The sequence below is a fragment of the Aethalodelphis obliquidens genome, unplaced genomic scaffold (genome assembly GCF_003676395.1).
Source record: "Aethalodelphis obliquidens isolate GAN/ISIS:26980383/991018 unplaced genomic scaffold, ASM367639v1 scaffold5, whole genome shotgun sequence".
NCBI classification, from domain to species: domain Eukaryota; kingdom Metazoa; phylum Chordata; class Mammalia; order Artiodactyla; family Delphinidae; genus Aethalodelphis; species Aethalodelphis obliquidens.
Window position 1 is genome coordinate 19,708,272 of NW_020837949.1, and position 22,611 is coordinate 19,730,882.

The window sequence follows — 22,611 nt, forward strand, 5'->3', positions numbered from 1 at the left end:
TCCATAGTATTTTCTTAGTAACTAAGAATATCTATGGATAAGAGCAAAAATCATAAGGCACATGATAGTATTGTAACAAGAAGTGTTTCTTCTAATTACAAAGATAACATACACTGTATAGAAAATTAGAGATAAGCAGCTAAACAAAATAAAGAAGATGAAAATGGCCATAATCCTACTAATTCACACAGAATTGTTGTAAATATTTTGGTACACAGGCATACATATGAAGGGGGAAAATAATAGAAGTGGTGTCATATTGTCCCTATTTTTCTGAGCTGCTTTATTTTTATTATTAAGCTGTATCATGGACATGTTTTGTTAATAGGTAATTTCATGGTAGTTCACTTTTATATAAGACCTTGAGGCTTCCAAATAAATGGTTCAAAATGTGTCACTATTATGAACACACTGCTTTGAATATCCTTGTTATTAAATTTATACATATTTATTAAATTTATACATACCCAGTATTATTTCCTTAGGGTAGATTTTTATAAGTGAAATTACTAGGTCAAAGGTTATACAGAATATTATTGTTGCCAAATTACCTTCAAGAAATTGTGCTAGTTAACTCACTACCAGTATGAGTCTCTGCTTTTGTCTCATTGTTGCAAATTTTGGGACTACAGTAATAAAACCAGTGCTGAGTTGCATTATGCCCAGATGACCATGCCTTATTATGTCTGTTTATTTAGCTGGTATTTTCATTAGTTTTAGCAGTGGTTAGTAGGATGGACTGTGTAGTCTTTTTTTTACTGAGTGAGTGCCATGAGAGTTTAGGCACCGAGTAAATACTTGTCAGATCATTTTGGATTATTATCAATAACCTTCTAAGGTACTAGGGTACCTTCTAAGGTGATAGGGGTTAGGGCTTCAACGTATGAATTTTGGGAGGGACACAATTCAATCCATAATAGATGAATAGACTGATTGATAGATATATCTCTGTAAATTGATGGGTATGGTGGTGTTTTATAGTTTTTCCTCAGCAGTAAATGAATTCTCCTATTAAATCTTTAAAGTATCTTCTAGGTCCAAAATTCTAAATGTTGATTTTCTGATGGAAGTTATTTTCATCAGGATTCTTCAATGATTGTGGCTTGAAGTATAAAAAGGGTTAAGGCTAGGATTTAATTGATTTGTAAAAATAATGTCATATGTCCCTATTCATCTATTTTTAGCTAAGTAGGTACATTTGTAATAGTAAAACAAATGGGCCAAAGAGTAGCCACTTAAAGGTGGCAGATTACTATGGGCAAGATCTTGAGTTGAAGCACTGAGCCTCCGCAGGTATAAAACAGAAGACTATCTACATTTGAACGTGACAAGGAACTCAGATTATAGTGCCTTCTCATGGTAAGGAAGGAAGTGAACTTGGTCTTTACAGCCACGTGGTACCTCTTCACTGTCATATATACAGGACACTGACAAAATGATCATTCCCTCAATTGTTAAATTCTTGAGCTATGTGAGTTATTTAACTAGTTTTATGTATCTCACACAGATTAAAAAAAAAAAAAAACCTCTGTGGTGGTATTTGTTATTCGTAACTTTGCTTTTAAAAAATAATGCTTTATTTTGTCTTCCCATTGGAATGACCCAGACTCAGAGAGGTTAATTTACCATTTGAAGCCCATTTTTCTTTAAAAGCAAACAGGTCTCTGGCTATTTTAGGAGCATGTTTGCCAATTCTGTACTCCTTTAGCCCTGTAAACGTGGGTCTTAAAGGAATTATTAAGAATTGGCAATAATGGGAGTTTCAAGTTCTGTCTTCTGCAAATCATGTTGTATATTGTCTATGAAGATTTATCTTAGTTGAGAATCTGCTTTCTGAGGATTATCGTGATTAATTTTAATACATAGATCCTTAATGCTTTTAGAATTGATTTTTTCAAAAACTATCTGAATTGATCTCATTGGTTACTTCTTTTGTCACCCCATTCCCAGGCATAGGAACATACTGCAACTCCTAGAAATTCAAATATGTGTTTTGTTTTTCAGTGACTTAGTCATTTCATCTTGGAAACCATAATGAAACTTACAGCAGTGTCACTCATTTTCATTTTCATTCTTGTGCAATCACTATTTAAATGAACGTTAAGGTAATATCATTGCAACATTTACTGCCAGTGTGAGTGTGTTGTATACAAAGAGTTCCAGAGGCATCTTTATTCGACATTAAATGGAAGAGCAGTTTTAATGAGGGTTCTGTAGATAGTTGAAAAGAAAAAATTTGTAAATGTATCCCTGTTTAAATAGTATTCCCATTCTGAGTTAATTCTATTAAAGTAAGCTAAAAATGATTTAGAAATTAGTGTTGTAGCCTCTGGTAGTCTTATATGAGTGGTCTTTCTTTGGTAGTGCTTACCTTCATCCAGGGTATCTCTATATAAAGCATGCTTTTTGTGAATTGTTAGGTACTACAAATAAAATTATTCTAGTATTAGGAAAGCCTAATCATCATGGATTTCTACCATTATACTAATTACAAACCCACCTAAATTATGAGGGGAAAAAAATAAGGACCAAACATTCATTGTCTTTGGCGTAGAGATCTGATCCAAATGCTGGCTTTGCCTTTTTTTTTTTTTTTTTTTTTTGCGGTATGTGGGCCTCTCACTGCTGTGGCCTTTCCCGTTGCGGAGCACAGGCTCCGGACGCGCAGGCTCAGCGGCCATGGCTCACGGGCCCAGCCACTCCGCGGCATGTGGGATCTTCCCGGACCAAGGCACAAACCCGTGTCCCCTGCATCGGCAGGCGGACTCTCAACCACTGCGCCACCAGGGAAGCCCGGCTTTGCCTCTTAATGATCTGTGATCCTGTGTAGGTCACTCATCCTTCTACACCTCAGTCTCCTTAGTTATGAAATTGGGTTAATAGGAATACTTACCTGATGAGATTGTTTTTAAATGAAGATTAAATAAGATAATGTGTATAGAGTACCTGGCACACATTAAACTTTCAATACAAAATGCTTATTCTTACAGAGAACTCCTTTCTCTCTTTGAACTGAAGAACAGTAGAGTATGTTGGTTAAGAGTGTGGTCTCAGAGATCAGACTGCTTGGGTTTGAATTCCAGCTTTAAGGGTTACTGGCTTGGAGACCACATTAGTAATTACTTAACTTCTTCAAGGGTCAGTTTACTCATCTGTTAGATGGAGGACAGTAATAACACCCACCATGGGTTATTTTCAGGGTTATTTTGAGGATTAAATGGGCTATTCCATGTAAAGTTGTTAGCTCAGTGACTCACACAGAATCATAGTAAATGCTGCATAAATTTGTTTGTCTTATCCATCCATCCGTCCATCCATCTATCCATCCATCCATCCATTTCAGAGAATTAGTTATTCTCTGGTTATACTGTGTTTTCTTCAAATGCCCTTTCTCATTTCTTCTTGCCTTTATCCTTTCTAAGGAGTATAGAAAATCTTTATACTGGTGAAAATACAGGAAAAATAAGCTAAAGGAAGCTAGATGAACTTGTTCTCTTTTGCATGAGCCATTGTTTGTATTTTTCCAAGGGTGTGCCCAGGTCTAGTTCCTAAAGTGCTAAATGGGAGAAATGAGAACTTTTTTTTTTTCTTTTTAGAGTAACAAGTGATTTTAAAAAGGTAACATAGCTTTTAATTTGAAAAATATTCCTTTTAGGTAATATAAGTTCTAAAATTGATGGTTGTCCTTATGTATTGGTGCCTTCACTTATTTATTTATTTATTTTTGCTTTCTGAGAGAATCATTTTCAAGGGCTGGGAGACCCTCTGTAAAGTCCATGGGTCTCCACTGCTGGAATATTGCAGTGTTATGTATGTGGGAAAGGGATGTAATTGTGTTTGGCTTTTTAAAGATATTCTGAAAAGAGATCCAAGTGATTAGCAGTAGCCACTTCTACTCATGTAGTTAAAGCCCTGAAATGAAAACAGTCAGTGGCATTGCACATGAAATATGTAATTTTATGAATTCTTATTTATGTACCAAGAAGGTAAATAACATGCATGGGTTGGATAAAGATCTGAGAAATCAACAGTGAGAGAGTAGCATGCCATGAGCTGAGAACTGATACGAGAGAAGCTTTTAATGAGCACCTCCATACTGCTTTGCAATTTAGGAAGAAAAATACCTAACTTATGCCTAGATATGCCTTTGAAACTTTTTGTAGCCCTGTACTGTTAAGCACTTGAAGTGTCATTGGTCCAAATTGGTATCTGCTCTAAGTGTAAAATACCCACCAGGTTGCAAAAACTCAATATGAAAAAAATATAAAATATCTCTTTAATAATTTGTATTGATTACATGAGGCAATGACAATATTTTGGATATATTGGGCTAAATAAAATATTACATGTTGTTAAAATTAATTTGACTTTGTTCTTTCTTACTTTTTTTGATGTGGCTTTTAGAAAATTTAAAACTATGTTTTTAGTTTGCATTATATTTCTAATAGTCAGTGCTGCTCTAACATATTTTATTCAAACGTAACGTATTTGCGTAAAAATGTCAGCATCGCAAAACTGAAAAAAAATAAGCCCAGTACCCCATCTTGCTCCCCAGTGGTAAGCATCATTAACAGTTTGTTGTGTATTCTTCCTGTCATTTTACTAAGCATTCTGTTCTGCCCTTAAGTACATTGTAAACTAGAGAATAATCATAAAAGCTGATGTAACTTAATATATATTTTTGGATTGGGGTGTGTAAAAAAATACCAAGTGAATACCTGCCTTTTTGTCTGTTATTCATACTTGAGAAAAGTCTAATTACTGAATCTGTGTTCCCTTAAAGAGACACCATCATTACCTGCAGGAGCATCAGGACCGGTGCTTAGGAGAAATTAATTAGTTTTCATTGAATTTGTAGCATCAATTCTTTTAAATGGTTTAACAGAAAAAAGGGACTCTTCCCTGACAGTGGTGGTAATTAAGATCTTATAGTGAACTAAGACTATTATCTATCATTGGCAAACTTTTCAGGTTTTCTACAGTATGTATTTGAAAGCAGTTTTATTTCTTTTTGAAATAATTGGTGATACAATTGCTGATCTGGTAAAAATGGAATAGAGTGAACTTAATAGCATTATTTAAATGTCATGATATAAAGGAAGGGATGTTAACTGTGGTTGATGGTGGAATCACTGATTTTATTTTTAAAACAATGCTTTGTACACTAAGCACATAATAAATGCTCAATAAATACTTTAATCAGTGATTAAAACATGTTATATCAAATTGATTAATAGAGCATTGAGTATCACTGTTACTTTGTCTTTTTTCCAAATGAAGATACTTTGTAAACTATCGAAATATGACATTAAATAGAAGTTTAGGTGAGAAAATATTTCACCCGTATATTTGTGTAGATTCTTCTATTATTTTGTGCTTATTTTCCACCTTTACTGTAGGAACTAAATGAGGCAACAGAGATTGCCATTGCCTGTTCTTTGTGTTCTAACCACCATGGTGATCATGTCAGTGATGTGTTCTGTGCAGGCCCTTCCCAAGAGCATTGCAGGTGCTCGGTAAATGTTACCCAGGATTTTCTTTGTTTACTCACATTGGTATTAATGCTTTTTGTTTGACCTAGTGCTTACCAATATTATTTAATTTGATTCTATAACAATCGTGTGATATAGGGTGTTACTATGCCCATCTTCCTATGAGAAAACCAGCAGCTTAGAGAGGTTATATTGAGAAATTCAATATGTGGCAGAGTCAAGTCTTAACCTAGATTTTTAGTGATTATTGACATGGCTGTTGTGAACTGTAAATGCAGATGAATGTTGGAAATTGGGCATTATTTTCATCCTTTGACTGGTGTTCTAAAACCACAGTAATGTTAACATTCCAGTTAGGAGGGCTTTACAGTCCTTTCTTCATAGCTCTGTGGTTTTGAGTATTATTTAACTGATTTCAGTAAATCCTGCTCTTGTTGCTCTTTTTATGCTTATTTTTGATACATAGTATTGTTTGCAAATGAGGCAAGTCCTATAATGGGTGCAGATTATCCATTCATTGGATTAGATGGACACATTGAACCAATTTCTCTGTGAAATTTTTTAGATCAGGAACTTCTCTTTATAGAAGATATGGAGATAAGTCATTATTTGATCTGAACTTGCTACTGAATAATCAAATTGACATGTTGATGCAGCTGGCAGATTTGATTCCTAAATGTATTTGAATGTAGACCACACAATGTTATTTTTACACTAATTCTCCTTTTTTTTTCACTTCTTGACACAGACCTGTGAGTTCCTAGTAATTTTAAAATTCTGGTGAATGACACTTGATAAATGGTGTGATATTGTGAATACTGATAGGCGCTAGAGATTCAGCTGGCGAAGCATCAATTTCACACCTTGAGACCCCAGCTCAAAGTTTAGGTTAAAGGTTTGCCTGGAGTCCATAGTCTTTTGCACAGGTCCCCTGATAAATGCAGTGATTCCAAACCACATTTTTCTCCTACATCAAATCCAGGCAGCACTCTGAATCATTAAATATTAAACCTTATATTCAAGAACATTATTCACTCATTAATATTGCATTGTGGCCTAAACTTCATTGTTCAAAACATTTTAGGATATTATGCAAGTCTGTCAAAATACATTAACAAACTTAGTCATGTCGAACTAAGCAAAAAATGACAAACTGTTTGTACCACAAACGTGTTGTCGTTGAATTTTTGTACAGTGTAAGCATTTTAAGTTGGGATATTTGGAAATCACTGTAAAGATAAAATGGATTGCAGTAGAAGCCAGATGGAATAATGAATATTCATCTTCCATGTAACATCTGCTATATATCTTAATGAAATTTATAGTTATCCCTGAAATTTTTCTTCCTTGACAGTATTTATTTATCTCAAAATTATTTTAACTAGGAGTTGAGTATGAGTTAGTACAATTCTAGCTGCTTATAAAACTGCAGTATCTGATTCAGGGACTGTTTTTCACATCTCCATGATGGCTATCATCGCTGCAAAATCGAAGCTAGATAGGCCTCCTGTGAACTGTGGATTAACTGGGAAACCTTTGATATTCGGCTGAGTGTAAAAGAGTGATTGAGTTCAAGTCTTGGTCTCTGTGACAAAATTTGTTCTGGATTGCCATGAACACATCTGGTTTCTTGCTGCTTTTCACAACCGTGTTAGTTACAGTGAGAAGCCATAAAATTCTTCCCAGGGAGGAAAATGATAGAAGCATTTTTGTGTCCAAAATTGTTCCTTTTTTAAAAAAGGAAAATAAATCCCTTTTCTGGTGCAAGAAGGAAAATTCAGATAGCAAAAGGTGTGAAAATACACAATTGCTGAGGAGATACATTGGTTTTTTTTTTGTGCAGTGGAGCTAACAAAGCATATGAGCTTTATCTGAAGTATGGTTTTATTGATTATATTATGCATTAGTGATTATTTACATTTGATGGGTTAGAATTTAATGAGGAAGACCAGTAAGAGCGAAGGTTGATGTTTCATCCTTGATTACCTTGAACAGAGGATGGATTAATTTTCCTATGATACGTGGATCAGAATCTATGTAAGTAGCCGGTGGGGTCATCTTGAACACCTACAGCTGTTATTTCAAAAATGAGAGGAATGGGTGTTGTGAGGTAAATAATGAAGGTGGCATAGTGAATTCCTGCTGGTTGGGAGTTCAATTATTCATTTAGTTGTTTTAGCTAACATGGTTCGTGCTGCGTGGGATTGGAGCACTACGTCACTGACTAATATTGCATAATTTAAAAGCCTCAGTTCCTCAGGCCTGTAATATAATTGAAATTTAGAAATGGTTGTTAACATTGTGGAAATAGTTTTCTTTGTGTAGGTAGGTGTGGTTTACCTAGCCATTTCGAAGTTCTTGTGTTGTTAAACATGGGTGTAAGGCGGAGGCAGTTTGCCCAGGATGTGCTTAGCTGTAGTTAATGTTGCAGTTCCTTTCTCTTGATCTGCTTCCACGCCATTGTGCTTTTCTGGAAAGACTGCCCCATCGTAAACGGTCCATTTCAAAAGCCTGGTGAGCGCACGTCCTCCTCACTCCAACTTCTCAGTTCCTTTTCCTCCTCACTGAGAATTACGTTGCGGATTAGTGAAGGGGTTTGGGAGGGTCGCCACCTCTGTAACTGCTAACTTTGGGGCTCATCATAGGCGTTTGTACCTTTGCAAAGCCACTTAAACAATAATTTATTACCTTCTCAGCTGTAGTAACTCTAAAGGGAGAAAGACCTAACACAAGCCTCTTTGAATTTTTGTACAATGTTATACACGGTGTTTTGTAGTCATACTCAGTGTGACTATAATCTTTAGTTTATCCTTCTTCACTTAATGTAATTTTACGCGCAGATTTGTACCTTTGGAATAGCACTGTAGCAGTATTTCTCGACCTCAGGAGTCTGTGAGTGGAAAAAGAAAAGTGTGGAAGCACATTCTGGATCGCCTGTCAGCCAGCCACTCATTGCCATGTGATATCAGTACCTGTGTTTGTGTTTGCAACTGCATTAGGGCCAGTTGAGTTGTGTCCTGCATAAATGGATTGAAGAAGGAAGGGCTTTGTTAAGGGAGGGAGGAAAACCTAGACGCGTGTATTAATATTTGAACCAGAACGTGGAACATTTTACTTTGGGGGGCTTTGGCTGAGTGTTTTAGTTCACACAATCAAGACCATGTAGTGTAGTGACTTGCGCATGGTTTCTGGAGTCGCAAGTGTAGAATACAGATGCCACCACATATTTTCCTACGTGATTTTGAGCAGTTTAACTTCTCTCAGCTTTGGTTTCTTCAGCTCTGAAAGGTGAATAACAACTACTCTGTGGGATTTTTGTGAGGATTAAATGAAATAAAATACCTGGCATAAGGAGGTACTCCATAAATGGTTATAATTGGTTGAATATTATGCATTTTTTCATTTGGACGACATAAGTTATATGTTAAAGTCTTCAATACTAATAATAACAAATTAAATGGAATAGAGAGTGAGAGGACCACATGGGCCTGAATGCTCTTGTTGGAATAGTTGGAACTGTGTTCCGGCAGACTTCTCAAGAGCAAGGCCTCGCTGTTCTGCTCTGTCTTCTGACCTGATTCCTTGTCCTCACACTATGGTGTGCATAGTAAATTCCTGATAAGTACTTTTTAATGCTTTTTCATTTTGCAACTCCATTTGTTTGTTTATTTTTGCCATTGATGTGAGTTCTGAATGATAATTTTTACTTCTTAAAGTATGTCTGTGATTTAACTTGTAAGAGATGGGAAATATCAAGGGAATGAATAGGAGTTACCATAAAGTGACAGTAGGTAAAATCATACCGAATTTCACATCATTTGCTCTTTTGATATGTGTTTCTGCCATCTCATTTTATGTTTAAGGTGAAAATTAAAATGAAGTGAAATCGGGCTTCCCTGGTGGCGCAGTGGTTGAGAGTCTGCCTGCCGATGCAGGGGACACGGGTTCGTGCCCCGGCCCGGGAAGATCCCACATGCCGCGGAGCGGCTGGGCCGGTGAGCCATGGCCGCTGAGCCTGCGCGTCCGGAGCCTGTGCTCCGCAACGGGAGAGGCCACAGTAGTGAGAGGCCCGCGTACCACACACACAAAAAAGAAGTGAAATCCAGTATACTTGCTTAGTGTGGCTTTCAGATCAATGTGTTTTTATTAGAGTTTGTTTTTTCTTTAGCATGATTTCATAGGGAAGGCTAGAAATAAAACGTCTGCCAAGGAATGGATTTTTAGCTGGTGAATAGTGTCAGAGAGGCATGAGCATGGATCGTTGTTACCTAGGGAGAGTGCAGCGCGGGGTGGGCGTGGTGGGTGCTGAGGCTGTCTGTTGTGCTTCCTGTGCGGACCAAGGTGACTTAAAACAGAAAGATGAGCCTGGCCTCACGGAGAAGGCCCCTTCCACTCTTGATATTTCTTTTGAGGTTACAGGGTAGTTGAAGTAAAAAATATAGGGCCGTCTTTATTCAGAAGTGCGACTGACGGAGATTCTTTTCTCAAGCTTGTGTCTAACTAGCTAATAATAACAGTTGTGACTGTGCTCAGTGATACAAAATTTGACTATCCTTTTGTTGGAGTGGGTTTCAAATAGTGTTTTGGGCACAAAATTGCTGGAGGCGGGTTGTCCCTCTGTTTCACGTACAACTTCATTTTCTCTTCAGTTTTCCGAAGACGGTGCCCTCTTCTCTCAGCTAGACTGGACTTTACAGCAATTGGCTGAGCATTTCACCAGCATTATAGAACAGGTGCTTGCTGTGGAGTTTAATCTTGAACTTACTACCGTGTGATACTAAAAGCAGAGCTCTGCGATATAGGGTGTCTTCTATCCGTTGATGCCCCAAGACCTGTCCCTCAGTTATGCCTGATGATGATCTGTGAGCTGCAGAACCGGACCATGTTGTTCTGTCCCCATGTAAAAATTGCTCTTATTTGACTGTGTTCTGGTATTAGTAGTTTTCACCCTGTATATATCTAGAAAGACTTCATAGTCCTTGCAGTATGGGGTGGGGGGGCTATGCTTCTTTTTAGGAAAATGCAGCTTAGAGTGTAGAGACGAAAATAGGAAAATGGTTTCCATAAGAATTAATGTACAGTGCCCGAGATTGCCCCATCCAGCACGTTTAATCTCTTAACTCTGCCCTAAAATGCTGTAAGTACAATAAGTCCCCTACATACGAACGAGTTCCATTCCAAGAGCGCGTTCATAAGTCCAGTTTGTTCATAAGTCCGACAAAGTTAGCCTAGGTACCCAACTAACACAATCGGCTATATAGTACTGTCCTGTCATAGGTTTATAATACTTTTCACACAAGTAATACATAAAAAACAAAAAATAAAATATTTTTAATCTTATAGTACAGTACCTTGAAAAGTACAGTAGTATAGTACAACAGCTGGCACACGGGCTGGCATCGAGTGAACAGGCAAGGAGAGTTACTGGAGGAGGAAGAGGAGGGGGGATATGGCAGAGCTGAAGGATCGTCAGCAATAGGAGACGGAGGGCAAGCTGCAATTTCAACTCATGCCTGACGTTGATGGAATGCACGTTTGCATCTTTGAAAGTTTGCAACTTAGGTTCATATGTAGAGAACTTTCTGTAACTCTTTAATGTGGGGGAAAAAGCTATAATAGAAAATTTTTTGAACATCTTTATTGGAGTATAATTGTTTTACAACGGTGTGTTAGTTTCTGCTGTATAACAAAGTGAATCAGTTATACATATACACATGTCCCTATATCTCTTCCCTCTTGCGTCTCCCTCCCTCCCACTCTCCCTACCCCACCCCTCTGGGTGGTCACAAAGCCCTGAGCTGAAAAAATACGGAACGCTTCACGAATTTGCATGTCATCCTTGCGGAGGGGCCATGCTAATCTTCTCTGTATCGTTCCAATTTTAGTATACGTGCTGCCGAAGCAAGCACTTTAGTAGAAATTTTAAAGGTGGAAAGGATTCTATGGAGTTGGAAGCTTGAAAGCATCTCCATTGTCCTCTCATTGCAATTTCAGTCTAATTCCCAGGTGCTTTTTCTTAGTAGAGCATCTGATGGATGGGTGAGAGCCAGTAGGTTAGTTTCGGCACAGCACAAGTTGGCCCCAGTGTATTTGAATGTTCCTGAGAGAAGCTTTTGATTTCTCTGTCTCTGTTGTCTGGGTGGGTAGAGGGTGGGAGACAGGAACAGAGAGACTTTCTCTTGGTTCCCTTGACAGGGGGCTGACAAGGTCTCAGCCTGTGGTATACCACTGGGCCACAGGGTGGAGACTGCTTCATCTCCCACCATTCAGCGGGCATCTCTGCTTAACATAACCGGACAGCTGGGCCTGAGCCCTGGTGAGTAGGAGATGAAAAGCAGTAGCAGCCAGGGAGAAGGACACTCAAAAAAGGTGCTTCTAGCAAGAACTGTTGAAATATTTGAATGGTGCTTTTGATGTTTGTAGCACTGGCAACTGTTGCCACTTGGTTGTTGGTGGTAAGACACATTGATTTTAAGAGGCATCTTGATTTCATATTGAAGGATGAGGGTGAAATAACCCTATATATTTGATGAAATAGACTAAATTCTAGGTGGAAATAAAGGGAAGAGAGAGAGGAGCAGTGATAATTAAATGATATAAAAACATTTCACTGAGCTGAAGAAAGACTGGAGTCTGCAAATTGAGAGGCCTCTCTTTATTCCAGGGGGATTGATGAGAAAAGATGCACACCTAGTCATAGACTGCTAGAATTTCTGAACTCTAAGGATGAAGAGAAAATCTTACAAGCTTCCTGACAGAAAGAACCACTGATTTATAAAGGAAAAGGGGGTCAGTCTGGTTTAGGATTTTCTTTGCCAAACTGGAAACTAGAAGGCAGAGTGACATCTAGGGATTCCTGAGAAAGGACTGAAACCCCCCAATTCTTTGTTGAGCTCTCATATGCCTGTCAGGGTGAAAGAGAGACTCACAGATATGCTAGGATTTGGAGAACTTATTAATGTGAACAGCAGCCAGAATCCACTAAGGAGACAAAACCCATCAGTTATTTTTACAGAGAGAATTTAATGCAAGAATTGTTAATGCAGAACAACAACAACACAACTCAAAGGCAGGGCTGTTCAGTAGAGATGTAATGTGAGCCATCTATGTAATTAAAATTTTTCTAGTAGCCACATCAAAACAAATTCTAAGATTTTATTTTCCCCAGTATATTCAAAATATTATATTTTAACATATAATCACTATAAAACATATTAGTCCTACTACATTCTTATTTTCATACTCAGTATTAAAAATCCAGTATGTATTTTATACTAACAGCACATCTCAGTTTGGACAAATCAGATTTCATGGGCTTGACAGCCACGTGTGGCTGATGTTGACTGTATTGGCCACTGCAGCTCTAAGCTATCCCAGAGGTAGCAGTGGCAGGAAGCAGCAGGATTGAAAACATTGATGCTTGAAGGAGGGCGCTGTGGAACTGTAGTCCAGAGGAGGGGAGGCCAGTGGGTCTGGGACTCAAGATATTTGAGGAGCCTACCGGGAGGCAGGGCTGGTGTTTCCAGAGTGAGGTGCAGTTAGGTTGCAGGTTTGAGCAGACTGCAAACTGGATTGGACTGCTGCTGTAGGAACAAGTGCTGCTGCTAGCCTGAAGCAGTGAGGCCAGAGCAATGCTGCAAGGCGTAGACTGCAAACTGGAGAGTTCCTTTTCCCTCCTCCAGCCTGCGGTCTCCCTCTGTCGCCCTCTATTGGCAGAGCCTAACAGGAACCCAGCTGCAAACCAGAAATGGGATTTAGAGACTCCCGCTGCCACTTCACAAAGCGGATGATAAAGGGGTGTGAAGCCGAGTCACGGCTAAGTATCTGACACACTGGTCCATCTTAGGAAGATTCTTAAAGAATTCGAACCAAATTACAAATTAATTATAACAGAGATCTTAAATAGGGAAAGGTAGAGAGGAGAAGCAGCACCCATGAGAATCAACCTTTGTACTGTATACATGGATGATAGACGGGGAACATCTAACAAAGCTGCTAATAAGGATTCTTGAAAATGAAGAGTAATTCTTAATGAGAAAACTAGGAATTGTATGAATTTAAAAGCTCTGAACTCTTAGCTAAGAGTTAGGGGTGGGCAGTCAAAGTATTCAAGTGATTTCATCTTACTGAGTTTGCAGAGGGTGGTGGTTGAGAAAGTAGTAGGAATTTTGTTTTTAAACAGTAGTAGGGAAAAAAGCGTTTGTGAATGTTCAGGAAGAGGATGACCACAAATCTCACAGAAAAATACCAAAGATCTTTCTGAGAGGGGAAGAGAATGTGTAGTAACTTGATATAACTGGGAAAATAAGGAAAGGGTAAAAAGAAATAACAGCAAAGTAAGATTAATAGTAAATGTAATATAAAAGGAAAGAAAGTTAGGTTTATCAGTTTCTTACTGTTAATAATTGTGCCTGGCCACAATTATCCATTTAAAGATCAAGGCTGCCAGATTATATTCACACACACACACACACACACACACACACACACAGAGCAAGAGCTATGTATTATTTATGTGACATATACTTAAAGTAATTTGTTTTAATCTTAATAATAGTTAAAAAATTAATGGATTGGCAAAGCTGTACCAAACAAAAATATGAGAAAAGGTACAAATGAAGGTTGTAAGCGCTAAACAATTAAAAAAGCATGTAATGATAACATGTAATGTAATGTATGTAATGATAACAACCAAAGTTTATAAAGACAGCAGTCATTAACCTTTATGCATCAGTCAAATTAGCAGCTCAATATGGGAATCAAAAATGATTAAAAATTCAAAGACTACTGGATTTAAAAAATAATAAAGGACTTTGTGTAATTATTCTTTCTTTAAAAATGTTTACTCTAGGATTGATGGAGTAGTCTGCTAAGCTTTAACATTCAAACATCTACCATAAAAAACATTGGAGTGAGTTAGATGGTATGTGTATCTGTGTATGTTTGAGAGGCATAATGCAGGTGGAGGGTGAGAGGTTGCAGTTTGGTTCAAGCTTGAAAGTCCTTTGAAATAGAAAAGAAGAAAAGTATTGATTCTTTGCCCTACAAATCTTAGAAAGGAGAATGGTAATATCTTCTCTCTCTCTGGTCAAAAGTTTGCCAAGACTTACCAACTGAACAAGGACAGTTTCAAAATATGTGTCCTGGCAAAAATGTGTCTTTTAACAAAAAGAAACATAAGTGCAAAACACTGTAAAAGGCTTGATGTATCTTTTGTATACGTTAGTATACTAGGATGCTGTCATTTCTTCAGAGACCAGGGCCCTGAACCAGGGAATGTTGTCCTGGTTTCCTGTCTTCAGGAGGCAGCCATCTCATGTTGTCATCTGTCCCTGGCTCAGGCCCATCGGGGTGAGGCCAGTGCTTAAGTTGCTGTCTTGCCCCGCTGGGCTGATGAAAGGGATTTGCCCCAGAGATATCTGCATTTGACCTCTGGTTCGTTTTTCCTCCGAGAACTCTGTGGTCTTCCTCCAGCATCTCAGTAAATAAACAACTGCAGCACCCATCCAGTGTATGTTCGCAAGGGAGAGGGATGTAGATATTTTCAAAACAAGTCTTCAGTAGTAACAGGTCATGCATGGGCATTTCCTTCCACTACTTCTATAAAACAGTTTATTTTCAAGCCCTGCTGATATGGCACAGTTCAGTGGTGTGTGTCTCTGCCTCCCTGCTCCCATCATTGTTCAGTTGTATTTTGAATGTTTTGACAATTGATGTATACTTTAAGATAAAAAGATGATTATTGTAGTTTAGGATGCCTCTAAATATTCAGTTTAAGACAGATAAAAAAGAGGCCGTAGGTCCTTCTAGTTAGATGCAAGACAAGGGTGCTTTGGGGTGTCGTGTAACTTCCTCTTGGGGAGTTTAATTGTGTATTCCTGAGGGAGGGAGGTGTGTGGGCCATGGATATGGTGACGTTAACTTGTGTGAACTAAAACCAGAATTCTTTTCAAATATAGATCTATTTTTTCAGTGCAGTAAGAGAATGTATTTGATAAGAAAATGGTCCGGGAAAATCCAGGACAGGTAGAACTTGTTCTCAAGTGAGACTTGAAATAGGGACTCGAGGTACAAAGTAATATGCAGTGTGTAAAGGAGAGGTGATCGTCTGGAAGGGGGAGATGAGAACCATTTAAGATTACAGCTATGGGTAATCCCTCATAATAGTTGTAGGCTTCCGGTTATGGGCTGAGTTTTTTTCCCTTAGGCATCATTTTGAAGCCATGCAGGAAAATGCCCCCAGATTGTGAGTAAATTTTAGTGTGCTTTAATCACTTTTTAAAAGTATTCTTGTGGAAAGGAAGGAAACATTGTTAAATTCTGAATGACATTTTAAATGATATTTATGTAGAAACATAGATGAGCAAAATAAATGTCCTCTTGGTTGTATTCAGAACCAGGTCTTAATGCTGGTTAAATAATACTGATATACTGTAGGTTTGCTAGATTTCAGTCATTCAGCGTTCCAAGACAGTGCCATTTCTTTCTAAATTACCATTATATCAAGGGTACCTGTGTTCCATCATATTAAACTCTATTCATTTCTTTGAAAAATATTTATTGAATGCCTGCCAAGAGCCAGGTACTATTTAGTGTCTCAGTTACAGTGGTGCCTAAGACAAAGTTCTTACCCCCCGGCTTACATTCTAGTAGTATATATATATATTATGTGTTTGTGTGTGTTTGTTCATGGGTTTATCTTCTGTAAGAATGCAGGCTCTGAAGTCAGCCTGCTTGGCTACACCTCTCACTGGCTTTGTGACCTCGGGCAAATTACTTACAAGTTCTGTAAGCCTTAGGTTTACCCAACTTCTGTGTGCCTCAGCTTCCTCATCTGAAATACAGTAATTTGATAGGGTTTTTGTGAGGATTAAATGAATTACACCTGTCGAGTGCTTGGAACTGTACCTGGTACAAAGTAAGCATTAATAAATGCTAACTCTTTATCTGTTATACATATAGATATTACATCTCTATACATATTATATGTGAATGTAATATGGTTATATTAATGTACATTCATCTTTATGTGTTTATTTGGGGATCTCAATGCATGTACATTTCCTTCCAGGATTTGAAATAATTTGAGCTGAGAAATTTTATTAAGCTTGCCTTGTACTTTTATTTTGGTAAAGTCTTATTAATAGAAAGCTGTATACTTGTTCTGTCATTATTTTTAATAGTATAATAATTAGTTTGTTGGATTACTGGCTCAGCTTTTCCGTTTAAAAAATGAGTAGTAAACAGTATTTTGAATGCTGGTTCAGCATGTCCTGACAAAGTATGATGCATTAAAATAAAATTCATCATTAGCATTAAAAATGACCTTTGAGGTTGTAGTCGCTCATTTTTCTCTTCCAGTGTTTGAAACAGTCTGAGTCAAGTACATTGCAATAGTATGCAGATATTGTCTGTGTGTAATGGTCATAGTTCAATTTTAGATAAATCATTTCCTCAAATCACTTTATCTAGAACAATCTCAGTTTCCCATTTATTCTCACCCATTATCTGAGGTTCTTATCAACTTTCCCTCAGTAATATAATGGCCTTATATATTAAATTATAAAGTAATTTTCTAAGCTAGAATTGTATAGCATTACCTTTGTGTCAGCCTACATGAAGATAAATCTGAGTGTTTGTGAATGGCCAGGTTCAGAGAAACATTTAGGGCCACTGAAAGCCAAACCACTTTGGGAAAGGGCTGGTTTGACTCTGGCAAACTCTGACTTGACATAATGAAAACAAATAAAAAGTGAGCTTCTTTTAAAATAATTATGAGTAATATGATTTTTAAAAACTGTCCTTATATGACCACAAAGGTGAGTAATGTAATGGAAACTGATTCCCGTTGGAGTGGTGGTGGTGTCATTCTTCAGGAGGTTTAAGAACCATGGCCTTGGAAATGAGATCAGGTCATTTCAGGTCTCCTGTGTGCTTTTCCACATCTCAGTTTTTCTCATGTTAAAGGAAGATAGTAATACCTCCTTCCTCGAGGACAACAAAGTTGAATATATAAAAAATGCCTAGCTAAAGTTATCTTTAAAATACCCTTTCCATTTTCTTAAAACCTTTAGGTTCTTTCAATAAAATAATTAATATTGGTATTATTAATATTACCAGATATCTATGAGAACTGAAAATATTTGAGTAATTTATTATTATTATTTCCATTTAAAGGACATGTTGTAATATAATATTCATTGTAGGAGATTTGGCTGGTTTTTAGAAATTCATTTTGCTGGTGTATCTTAAATCTCTTACCTGATTGAGAATATACTGAGAACAAGAACTAGGTTGCTAGGGCTTGAGGTATAAGGGCAGAGCTGACTGGTATTTGTTTCATTAAGCTTAGGCAAGCTATCCAATTACTTAATGCAAATAAGAAAAGTTTACACTAAACTCCTACTTCTTTGCTTAAAACTCTAGAGAATTTAAATGAGGAGAGATATGTATTTAAAAGAAGGAAATTTAAATGAAACTTAAATCAGGGGCTTAATGTAGAATAATATTAGACCAGCAGATCTGAAATAATAAGTGGGAAATGCCAGTAAATAAAAAAGAGAATGTATTCTCCAAGATACTTGGTATGTTTAGTTTTATTTTGAGATAATTCTTAAATCTTTGGAAACCCAATAATGAAAGACTTACTTTATCTCATACCTTTTTTTTTTTTCTTTACACGTCACACGGACCTTAAAAGTAGCGGTTCCATTGTCAAAGAGGGCTTCACCCCTCTTTCCCTTGGGGAGTGTTTGCAAAACAACTTGGCTTTGGATCTATACTCAAGGAGGCCGGTAGCACTCAGAGAGGCCCAGAAAAGAGAGTCATCACACTGGGCTCAAAATAAGAGAAAAATTGGTTGATCACACAGCCACTATCTTTCATAGATGGCCATTGAATAGAAAAGCCTGATGGAATATAGAAGCAAGGGCACTGAGAGGAAGCTCTGAAAAGAATTGGGAGCTTCTGAGAATACAAGCACATTTTCATTGCAAAGTAGTTGTAAGTTGTTAAATGATTTCAATGAATCCATAAAAGAGGAAGCTTATTCGAAGAAAATATTGCTATAAATGCTTTATGTGGAGGGGGGAGAGGTGGGGAAATGAGGAATAGTGCAATTTAGACATTTCTAGTCTATTGCTTTTATTTCTGAAGGCACTGGACAAAGCTCTATTAGTTATACCATTTTTTCTGAAACTCTGCCCTCCAAAATAATTTGAAAGAAAGCGGAACTTTCTTCTAAAATTTTCTAAATTTTTTTTTTTCTAAAATTGCAAAGGTGATTAAATAATTGCTCAGTGCCTCTGGAACTGACTGAGGTTTCCTCTAAGACAGTTTTTCCTTCCTGATGTTGCTCATTTTATGTTTCTTAGATCTCAGTTTAGATATCAGCTCCTACCCATATAGTTTTATGGCAACCTCACTTTTTAAAAATAATGAATTTGTCAGAGTTGAAGCTTCATGAGGGTAGGTGTCTCTTTTGCTCACCATCTTATTCTCAGTAATCAGAATAGTGCCTGTCACCAATAATTATATACTGAATGAATTTGTGAATCCCATTTACTTCTACCTAGTGTACAGTTTTTAATTAAGTAGTTGGAAACTCTAAGGGTGAGACTAGAAATATAAGTGCTCATTGAGTGAAAATTAGAAAATTTGGAGATAATACTCCTTCATTTCATTTATCCCCTGACTCTACATTTCTCAAGAAATTTTGATATAGAGAGTAATATATTTAATATATGATGTTTGTAGAACTTTTAACTGCAAGGGACCTTAGACTGTAAAGCTCAGCCTTCAAATTTTAGGGCCGAGAAAACTGAGGTTTATTAGATTGTGCCACTGAGTTGCTGATAGGTAATGATAACTTGTTCCGGGCCCTGCTGTCAGATGGAAAGATACAAAATTCTGTTTCATAAACAGTCACACACAGACCTTTCTTCTTTTCGTTTTATTTTCAGCTGTTCCTTTAGAACTAACTGTCTGAGAATTTGTACAGGTCTATTTGTAAGGATAAATGAAAGTAACTGTAAGAATTAAGAAAGGAAAATTCCTTTTTGATCAATTTGTGCCCCTTGCAATCTCTCTTCAGCCAAGAGTCAAGCATAGTTAGATGTATTAGGTATTGAAAGAAAGCAAAACTTTCTTCTAAAATTTTCTAAATATTTTTTCTAAAATCGCAAAGGTGATTTTTCAGGGACCCTTCCAAAGCCTTGCACTAATGTTTATTGATAACTCTGTGTGTGTGTGTGTGTGTGTGTGTGACACACACACACAGAGTTAGGTATTTCAGAGGCTCTGAAATGTTGTGGAATGTAAAACGCCCTTCTGTTTTAGGTTAGTGTGGTCTGGGATCATCGCACTTGTGACACTTAACGTCATGGTGGCTCGGCCTTTGTAGGGCTCAGTTTGTGTCTAGTTTTGTAAATTCCGCAGTCTTCTGTTTTCTGTAACTTGTTTTCCATTTTTGTCTGTGGTTGGAAATATGCTACTCATTCATTCATGCGTTTACTCAGGTATTTTTTGAGCACTTACTGTGTGGGGCAGGCACTGTTTTAAGCACTTAGGGATATAGCAGTGAAAAAAACCCAGACCAGGTCTTCGCCCTTGTGGAGCTTAGAGGCAAGTGGGAAAGAAAGAAAGGAGCATGTGCAAGGATGGGGCTGCTAGAGTCATTATAGTCAATTTACATTTTAGGGGTCCTTGATCATAAAAATAATGCAGAACTGGGACTTCCCTGGTGGTGCAGTGGTTAAGAATCCGCTTGCCAATGCAGGGGACGCGGGTTCGATCCCTGGTCCGGGAAGATCCCACGTGCTGTGGAGCAACTCAGCCCATGTGCCTGTGCTCTAGAGCCCACGAGCCACAACTACTGAGCCCATGTGCCACAACTACTGAAGCCCTCGCGCCTAGAGCCTGTGTGCTGCAACAAGAGAAGCCACGGCAATGAGAAGCCCGCGCACCAGAACGAAGAGTAGCCCCCGCTCACCGCAACTAGAGAAAGCCCGTGTGCAGCAACGAAGACCCAACACAGTGAAAAATAAATAAATAAATTTATAAAAAAATAAAAAATCAGCGTAACTTAAACTGCTTTATAAAATTGATATGCTGAAATTTAATTTTACTGTTTTCGCTTATGCTCTGATACCAAACAGGACTTTTCATAAGCTGCTTCTATCTCTGGGTCCATCTTACCATCAGTATCATCTAAGTATGACCACCCCCAGATAAATCTGTTCCATTTTCTTCATAATCTGGAAAAAAGTCTTCTCTTTCAAGTAACTCTTGATATTTCTCTTGGTAATCTGGATCAGCTGCAGTGAAAGGAACACCATCAGATGTATAAAATGTTGGCTCATTCATAAAATAATTAGGATCATTTTCAGGTGTTGCTTCCCTGTATGTTGAAGTTGCATGGACTCTACCCCAGTTACTTGACCGGAGTTCTACAAGCTTCAGGAGCATCTGTTTTACATCTCTGCTGCAGTTTGCATCTAGGACAACATTTTCACTTTTCTGAATAATTTCTTCCATATCAGTCTTTCCTTTTTCCTTCCAGGCATCTTCTAAAACTCACCCTGTCAACTTCAGTAATTTTACTGCACAAATTAAGTTGTCATCCATAGGATCAGAAAAGAGGGCATTCAGCAGCTCCCGAAGACTGACCTGAAGAATGTCTGCCCTTGTAACCTGTCCATTTGTTCCTTTGATCTCCAGGTTAAGATGAAGTTCTCCCAGAAAGAGTACAAATGCGTGGAATCGTTTTCGAGTCACTTTATCCCCTTTTGCAGCTTGATCTTTAATTTCATATTCAGTCCGACATCTTTGAAGTAGCAGCTGGCGGAAGTTGCCACTCTGTGGGCTAACTGTCAGATGATGGGACAGGTAATTACAGAGGCGAGCTCCCATGGAAGAGAAATTTGGGATAGATGTGGCCTGTTGATAGGTGAGATCCACAAGTTCTTGCAAAGCATCATCTGTTGTAACCCAGCCATTCAGGGTCTCCGCAAACTGTTCAATTTCAGTTTCAAAACTGCCAGGCTGCTCTGAAAGATGATTTAAAAAATCCTGAACATATTCTGACAAAGTGGGATAATCCTCACAACCATCCTCATAGGATTCTGTATAATTAGAAGAATAACTTGATGGGTAAAATTCAGGGGCGTTTACAGACAGCTTAGACATTAATACAGGAGCTACAACTACCTGGGGTTTAGCCTTTGTTGACTCCAAATCCTGCTGTGGGATATTATCCTGCGAACTAGGTGGAGCTCTCAGGGGCCTTGTTTGTTCCCTGGCGGCCCGGCCTACCTGAGGTTCTCTGGAGAGAAGTCCTTACTTTTTCTTTTTAAAGCATTGCTTATACCTTTGGGATATGATGGTATAGAGGGGTTATTCTCACAAAGAAGAAAAGGCAATCAGAAAATCTTCGTCCATGAGATTAGACTAAAATGTACTCTCATTCAGTGACTGCTGAATACCTTTATGTGCCAGACACTATGGTGAAGATGGGTGCCAAAGTAATTTATCCTTGTCATGCACAGTGTGGAGGGGTTTTAGTGGATTGTAACTTAGCGTGAACTAATTGTGTGATGAGGTTACTGATAGACCTAATGTAATCAGATGCTTCATTAGTAGAATTAGTGTTGTGTGGGAATCTTGGGAGGTGAGGTTCTGTTGTCTTACTTTGCTGGACCGTGTCTGCCGTGTTGCATTTAGTTTGGAGCTAAGGGACAAATTGGAGTCATCCCACAAGTGAGGAGCCCTGCTATTGAAGGGTCTGGCCATTTTTGCAGATAAAGATTGTTGGAACATTCGCTGGGAGGAAGGATCTCTTAACCGTGTTTTTAGTTCCTGCCGTAACGTCAGGTCCATGAGGGCAGTGACTGGTCCTTGGCAGTACTGTGACATCAGTGCCTTGCCCATTGCCTGGCGTGTATTCAGTAAACAGTTGAGTCAGTGTTGATGGGAAGATGATGCTTACCTTCAAATGTTTGTCTTGTGGATGGCTTTTTTAATTAGATGTATTCCTGCTATCTCTAGAGGGCAGGTGGAGGCACCAGGGATCGAATATTTAGGTGGACAGATTTCAAGCTGATATAAGAAGATCTTTGTAAAA

The 22,611-nt window shown here is 38.0% G+C and overlaps 1 protein-coding gene, 1 non-coding gene and 1 pseudogene across 4 annotated transcripts in view; 1 reads left to right on the forward strand and 2 right to left on the reverse strand.

Annotated features, from left to right (window-relative positions):
• The window catches only part of CHCHD3 (coiled-coil-helix-coiled-coil-helix domain containing 3), a 305,751-nt gene that overhangs the window by 77,820 nt on the left and 205,320 nt on the right, over positions 1-22,611 (forward strand). The window lies entirely within an intron of this gene.
• On the reverse strand, positions 11,295-11,401 carry LOC113618621 (U6 spliceosomal RNA). Its single transcript, XR_003432057.1, has one exon. It is a non-coding gene; the product is annotated as a U6 spliceosomal RNA (small nuclear RNA).
• On the reverse strand, positions 20,526-22,418 carry LOC113618501 (polyadenylate-binding protein-interacting protein 1 pseudogene; annotated as a pseudogene).